General features: G+C 40.9%; 1 protein-coding gene across 1 annotated transcript in view; it reads left to right on the top strand.

The window, feature by feature from the left end:
- The first annotated feature begins 3179 nt into the window (after positions 1 to 3179).
- Positions 3180 to 8188, top strand: part of CHD2 (chromodomain helicase DNA binding protein 2) — a 119560-nt gene continuing 114551 nt past the window's right edge. The window contains exons 1-4 of the mRNA XM_056571872.1: positions 3180 to 3487; positions 4414 to 4447; positions 4625 to 4692; positions 8010 to 8033. The gene's annotated coding sequence lies outside the window, so the exon portion shown is untranslated. The remainder of the gene's footprint in view (positions 3488 to 4413; positions 4448 to 4624; positions 4693 to 8009; positions 8034 to 8188) is intronic.

Here is an 8188-nt window from a genome sequence, read left to right as displayed (position 1 = left end):
CCGGTAAAGGACATGGTCCTGCACCCTTCCTAAGTCCCCTCAGGAAGAGTCCTTGCAGTCCATAGGGCTCTCCTGCAGGGCTTCCCCCCCTTGCTCATCCGTTACTGCTTCAGGTAAATGCATTGTAAATGTATTGCACATATGGTTCTTTGTATATAAAGTTGTACAAATGTATAGGACCTTCCTGGGTCATGTGATCTACCGTCATGTGATGTACCCAGAGTTCCCTGGGTACAGGACCTACATACAGGCTTTGCAACCAATGGGCTTTAGTCCAGCCCCCCTAGTATATAAGGGGCTGTAGTCTCTAAATTCACTCTCTTGTTCCTGAACTCTCTTGGTTCCTGCTCCTCATCCTGTACACTACAGTAATACCCATTTCTGCACAATTGCAACTAGGCCAAAGCCTAAGGAACCTGCAGCCACTTCAAAACGTGAGTTATCAAGCTCTATCTACAATTCTAGTGACTACTACTCAACTCAAGTATACAATTAGTAGCACAGTGGCCTGCATAAATCTCAATACTACAAGTCCCAGCAAGCCTGCAAGGTATCCTGCATCCCGGTTGCATCGAAAGAAACTGCAGAATTGTAAAGACTGTTCCATAAGAAGTTTAAGTAAAAGTTCCAGTTATTCACACAATTCCTGCTGTGGACATTCCTTTATTGTCTGTCGTTTCTGGGTTGGTTGTCGGCAGGGCCTTATACAGAAAACAACCACATCCTGGCATCATGACTAATCAGGGGTTAATAACACCTTACCCCACAGGGTTAATACCACCAGACCCTGCTACACCATTGCAACACCCCAGCTCACCACAACGGGGGTCCGAGCGGGGCCATGGCAGAATGTTGGAAGGGGGCGTGCGGACCCCTGCATGGAGCACCAGCCGACACACCCCCTCCATGTATACCTTAGAAATACATGGAGGGGGTATGCCGGCTGCGGCTTCCTGTGGGGGTCAGACAGCCGCTTCCGGCAAATTGCCAGGGCCCCATGCAGGAGATCGCGTGGGGGTCCCAGCGCACGAACCCTTGCGATCTATAACTTATGGCAAGGTTATATTCAGAGGGTACAGTGTCTGGCAGTATTATATTCAGGTGGCACAGTGTCTGGCAGGGTCATATTAATTATTGTCTTCATATAGAGGATGAGGATCTTCTGACAAAGTTTGGAGCAAATAATGTTTGGACGTCAAACTCTGCAGAGGGAAGATGAAGCTGGAAGTGTTCACAGCAGTCTGGACCAAAGAAAAGTAAAGACTACATAGAAGGCGTCACCTGTAACTCAATAATATCATTGTGTAGGCTGTCTGACCATCAGAGCTGTAGTTAATTGTAAGTTCTTTAGTGATAATTAGCGAAACAACAACTCAGAGAATACCCTTACTTAGGGTATATTCACATGGCGGAATATTCCACACGACATTCCGCTGCAGCAGAGTCCCATTGATTTTGTGTGTCACACCAAATAGGGAACCTGTGGATGAAAATCGGAATCCCATCCCTTTAGGATAAGTTTCTACTTGGTCTTTGTGCGTTTTTCCCCCAAAAAACGCCAAAATAGCCCCCATTGCGTTTTTTCATTGAAAAAAAAAAACCACTGTGGCCAGATGTTAGCTGTAAATCAATGAGAAATCGCAAAATTCTTTTTCCACTTTGCGTTTTTTAAGTTTGGTGTTTTTTTTTATCCTTTTGGTGTTTTTTTGCAAAGTCGTAGCATGTTGAGGCTATGGTCTTTTTCTCCCATAGAAGTCTATGGGAGTAAAAAAACGCAGAGAAAAACTACATGTGGGTTAAACTTTGGCATTTTTGCAAGTGGTTTTTATTCTTTTTTTGGACTTTAGCGATCCAAAAAAGTGATGCAGATACTTTTTTTTAATGAAATTTCGAAGGGTAGCATTAAAATTAAAAAAAAAAGATACAGTAGTGATGGAAAAATTGTATCTAACAAAATGTATCTTTTTTATAACGAGATTTTTATTAATTTTTAAAACAGGGATCAATTTATGTGGGCGGGCCAGGAACCTAAAAATGTAGCCGACAATAATTAAAATGTAGTGTGTTTTTCACTTTTTTTTTTTTTTTTTTTATATATTTTTTGGGTAGTACTACTACTCCCAAAATGAAACACACTGTTCCATGATAGGGGTAGTAATACCTGTTCTTCTGACACCCGTTGCGATCCTCATGTATAATGTAAAGATGCGGCGGCCGCTCTTCTATGGTCACCTGCACTGCTGCATATATACACCTATTCATATTTCCCACAGAGAGCTGTGATTGGCCAGATGGGGCCAAAAGTGCAATTTCCACTCAAAGGCAAAAAGCAGCAGAAAAAAAGGCAAGAAAAAACACCAAACACAGGAAAATGCTGTGGTGTTTTTTCTGGCATTTTTTTCTTTCGTTTTTTTGGGCCACAAAAAAGTAGAAACTTCCCTCTGCTTTATCCCTTGCCCCCAGTGATAAATATGTCACTGGGTGATATGCTTTGGGTATCTGTCTTGCCTAATTCCTGGTTTGTACCATAGATGTCTAAACTAAAATAATAAGAAACCAAAAGGTTCATAATTTCTGCAGACAATGGGCTAAAATTCTGTCACTGTGCAAAATTGTGTGCGTCATGTCATGGCGGGCAGTGTATGAGACGACAGCGCAGTGTATAGCGCCCAGCACACAGCTCCGCACTCAACAGCGATCACTGACCCCGCCCCCTCCACACTAAACATCGATCACTGACCCCGCCCCCTCCACGCTCAACAGCGATCACTGACCCCGCCCCCTCCACAATCAACAGCCATCACTAACCCCGCCCCCTCCAAACTCAAAAGCCATCACTGATCCCGCCCTCTAAAAACCACCGCCCCCTCTTACTCAGCAAGGAGTGCTGACTCCGCCCCCCAACTCTCAACAGCGAGCGCTGACCTCGCCCCCTCCATGTTCAGCAGCGAGCACGCCTCCTTTCACTCAGTAGCGAGCGCTGACTGCGGGCCCGCCCCCTAGCTGTCACGTGCCGCTGACGTCAGGTAGGTGCACAGTGACTAGCATGTTGCCGCTGTACGTTGATAAGGAGGCAGCGCTATCCGGGCAGAGCAGAAGTACTGAGGGGAGAGCGGAGGCTGCAGCACCATGGCGGGCGGAGAGACAGGCAGTAAACATGCAGGGACCCCCGGGTTGTCAGCGCCACAGCGGGGTCCTGGGGGTGCGGGGCTGAGGGGGCACCCGTGGTAGTGTGCGCCATAGGGGGAACGGGGAGCTCCGTGTGTCTGTGAGGAAGACAGGGAGGCAGCACAAGATGGCGGTGGGAGAAGGAAGGCAGCTGCCTTTGTTCCCAGCCCTGCTCCCGCCCTGGATAACTCGGGGACTCCTGTGTAGAAGGGTGCCGGGTGATGCCCCCCTAGTTGAAGGGGTGAAGTGCCGGGGGCCCCGGACTCCTGTGTGGCCCTGAGGAGCGTCTGACAGATCCTCCCTGTAATGGCGGCTGAGGGTGAGTATGGCGGCGGCTTCTTCTTCCTTCTTTGTCCTTGGGTGTGGAAGAGAGAAATAAGCGAATGTCCTTGAGCTTTGGCGGCCCCGGGGTGATGAGGGGTGCGGAGCCCGGCTGTGGTGTCCGCCTGTGCTGGGGCTTCCTCCCGGGCTCTATGCTCCGCTCCTCCGCACCTTTATTCACACATTTTGGCCATTTTCTCCATTTTTTGCGCACCTAGCGGCTCCATGACTGCCCGGGGTGCGGTGCCCTCCATGTCCGGGGCCGGCTGTGTGCCCACTGCTCTCCAGATTTATTACCATTTACTCTCTCCATGAACACAGCCCTTATAGGCTTATAGACTTTATATATAGATATATGTGGGGATCACTGTATACAGGACATGGTGGAGATGAAGGAGACCTGTATATGAGAAGCTGACGATTAACCCTTCACCTGCCGGCCGTATCTTATCCTATGATTGTCCCTTTATAGATGACTGATCCAGGGGGACGAGTGCTCCCCAACTTAATGTCTGCACCCCATAGACTATTCTACAACCTCAGCCCAATATCCTGCATTATATCCCTTATTATCGCCTTATTGTAGTGGCGGCAATTTCTTCCATTTTTGATTTGGATAATTTGTCTTCTATTGTGGTGATGGCGGATTTTATATAATGTCTAGTATGAGATATAGAAAAACGTGTAGTGTATGGATCATTTATGGCTTTATCCGTACAGAGATGTCCTATAGAATTGATATGGCGACTATTTATAATGTGTAGTCTTCTGTATGTTGGGATGGAAGACTATAGACGTAGACTATATATAAGGCTGAATGCTTTATACAGATTATAAGAGGCTGGTGGTGATGTCTTATTTCTTTTTATACAATGATGTTGATAAATCTTTATATATTTAATCTAGATTTTTCTTTGCTTTCAGGTGGACCCATGTTTTCCAGCTTGATATTTTAGAAGTAAGTAGGATTTTTTTTTTTATATCTCTTTTGTAATGTTTATTGTTTTGTATCTTTTATTGAATAGTTTTGTTTCGACGGGTTAAACAAATGTGAAATGTACTTTATTTTATATTTTTAACGGCATCATATGGAGAAACATTGTATAAAGCTTTATAATTGCTTCTTTATTTACAGGTAAATGAAATACAGATGTTACGCCATTTTTGATAGAAGACGTCTGATGCTTTTATGCTTATTACAAGGTGTGTGCTCTTGACAAAAATGACCGATTATCTGCTCCAATAAATATCTAATTGTAAAACCCCTTTTTTTTTTTTTTTTTTTTTTTCCACTTACAGTGTAAAACATTTAGACAAATTGTTTAAGGCTAATTATTAAATAAAAAAATATACAGTTGGTGCCTAAAATGCGTTATATGTAAAATACGATTTTCAATGCTGGAAATGTTACAGAATCTAATATTCACTTTTCACCTCCACTGAAATGTGGTGTTTTTTAATGTAGTAAAATATAATTTCACATGTGTTATAATTTATAAACACCTGCGTATATGGCAGTGGCACATATATTCTGTATTCTGTTGGTGGAACAGATACTTATTTTGAATGGATTTTAAAATAAAATATAAATTCTCCATATGGTTTCCAACCTGATTACAAGTCTCATATGGTCAAAAGACTTTATTTGAAAAATGTATTTTTCTTTTAGACATTTGTTTACATTTTTCTACAGAATCTATATTGTATGGGATAATATAGGGTTAGCACTTAATATTTTTCATAACTTAAGCATTATGGTTACAAAATGGTAAAAACTTCCAAAAACAAGAATAGACCTAATATTTATAGTACGCAAATGCTCTTATTAATGTAAACACAAACTTTTTTCCTTCTTGAATTATAAATTAACTAACATAAAACAATTCAATAGTTTTTATATTTTTTCCTCTTTAGTAAATGCACAAGTAATTCAGCACTTCCTATAGTTTAGAGAAACATACTGAATACGTTTATGCGTATTATATTTTCTCTGCTTTTATACATACGTTGTGCATTTCTATCATCATAGCAATCTATATTTAAAATTTTCCCTTTTTTAAAGAAGGGACATTCAAGAAGCATGAACAGTTCTGGTCAATGTTCCAAAGAATTTTCACTCATCTGTCCCTATATAATCCCTGCATTTACTAGTACCTGTAGTTTTGTAAACAAACATGTATGTGTGTATAAAAGATATATTTTATATGTATTATATAAATTTATTATAGCAAAAAAATGTTGCAGTATCTTGTAATGCCTTTTTTACTGGACTAACGGAATTTTGTATAAATCTCCAACTTGAACTAAGCATGTGTTAAAATAAAAGAATAATAAAATTATACACACGTGTGTGTATGTGTGTATATATATATATATATATATATATATATCATATACATTTATTTTTATTTTTTTTACATGCTTATTTCAAGTGGGGGATATATAATTTTTGTGTTTGACAACGAACACTTTTTCTACAATAGGTGTCACTGGATGGATTAGTATTATATAGCAGCTGGTCTGCATTTTTCTAGTGTATTCACCCTTGCACACATATTTGAAGACCCTATAGAGTATTTCTCATTTCCATTTTAATGTATTTGCACAAACCTTTTAGAAAAAATATATGCAGATATGTTGTTGCCTCTGGCCTGGAAATCTTAGACTTATATTGTTACATCGCTCGTAACTAAATGCTGTTATATTACAAAGCAGTTGATTCCACCTACACTTAAATGTTTGTATGTTTATTGAATATGTATTTTGGTGCAGCCAATAGTTTGCTAAAGGAGAAAACAAATGTCTCCACAGTTGTGTAAATTATTCAGGCCCCTCCTACAAAGTTGTATTGCCCCTCTCATAAGGTTCACTAGGTGGCAGTGATTTATATTACAAAGCCTCTGACTAGCCTCATGTCATTGTGACTAGCCTCATGCCATTGTGACTAGCCTCATGCCATTGATCATTATGTCTTCACTTTCCACAAAGCTCTTACTCTGGGTGTGTCTGAGCTTCAAATGGAAATGTTTTTTGTTTTTTAAGTCACAAGAAAGTGGAGACAAAATAAACAACTTACAACCCATAAAGATTAGTGTAAAGAACATGGATGTAAAGTTAAATAAAGGCTCTTTAACTTTGTGTAGCCAGCCCAACAAGCAACAGTAGCTAAGGAATTACTTTTAATTTCATGAGGTCCAAAAAAGTTGTTGTAACCAATGCAGTCACATGCTGTAGTAAAAGTAGGAATCTGTGCAGGCTTCTCGAATGGTTTGTGACTTATAATTTTCTGTTTCGCTATCTATATTACAAAATAGTGTTTATCTTGCAGTTTTCACTCTGGCCACTTAGCCTAATAAGTTGGCACAACTATAATCATAGGTAGGGTTAGTGAAAGGTGACATCATTAGGTAGAGATGGGGGTCAGGCCATACACGATGGGCTATGGTGACCGCATTATTTCAGGTCTCTACACAGGTTACAGAGCATGCCTAGAATCCTCCCCCACTAAAGTCAATAAGTCTGCTACATTCTTGTTTGCCGTGGTCATGTGACTGGAGGAAAGCAATCTAAGTGCTGTAAGCAGAGCAGAAGCTCAGTCAAGATGGCTGCCCCCAATGTGCAAAAAATAAATTTAATGTATGAATTTAATTTTAAGTCCCTCCCCCCTTGATTGGAGACAATCTAAGTGACACATTACCTTGAAGACAAACGTATGCTATTTTGTGCACAGCAGACGTTCTGCCACGATAATGCTGTATTCTAGACTGGATATTTTTCTTTCTGCAAAATCTGCTGTAAAATGTGTTATGAGGCAACGCGTTTCTATTCAGTCGCATCGCTGTCTTGTTTTGCTGGTGCCTGTTGCAGATCAAATCTCTGCCCTGACTATTCGTAGTGTGAATGGACTCTTAACGAAAGTTACTGCTGGTTGCCTGTCCTTCATTATACTCTGTAGGAGCAATACATGCTATCTCAGGATACGCTGCCTGCCCAGTATCCAGGGCTGTGGAGGAGTTGGGGTGAGATTGAGAGGAAATTCTTATTATGAAAATTGTGATAATGGACGAGCATAAACACTGGATAATCCTACTTGGGTTGTTTTTGGATGAATGTGGTTTACACTTGGGTCACTTAACGTTAGGTTAATGTAGTTCGGGAAACTGTTCTGCCCCTTTAGTTTCCAAAGGGTGTGCAGGGCTTATTTCCACAGATATGGTATACTGCTCATTGGTTGCAGTACAATTACATTATTTCAGATGGACAGTTGTTGTTGTTAAGGAACAGTCAGTATTCTGCATTGCTCTGTGCAGCATGACCACCACTGTTCCATATATTCATGTACTTTTCATCTGACGCATTCCTGAATTAGGCTCATGTAGGGAGAGAATCTGTATCACCTTGCAATATACACTGCTGCATGGAGTATTTTCATGAGCTAGTTTTAACTAGATTGAGTATAGTTGCACTGCATTCTGGCATTTCAACTTTCTAACTATTTTTATGTGTATTTTCATTCTCAGACAAACATGGATCTGACCTTCTCGGTAAGCTTTATTTTCCTATTTATCTAAAGCTGTACAATGTTATCTGAAGTATATGTTAATATTGTGGTGGAAATTGTGGCAAAAGCAGGTGTAAAGAACAACTCCAGTCACTGAACTCATGTGTGCCAGCTATGTCCTCACTGCACAATGCTAAG

Source organism: Hyla sarda, chromosome 4 (assembly GCF_029499605.1).
Source record: "Hyla sarda isolate aHylSar1 chromosome 4, aHylSar1.hap1, whole genome shotgun sequence".
Taxonomy (NCBI): domain Eukaryota; kingdom Metazoa; phylum Chordata; class Amphibia; order Anura; family Hylidae; genus Hyla; species Hyla sarda.
Note: the sequence above shows the minus strand (reverse complement) of the source record. Positions and strands in the feature narration are given on the sequence as shown.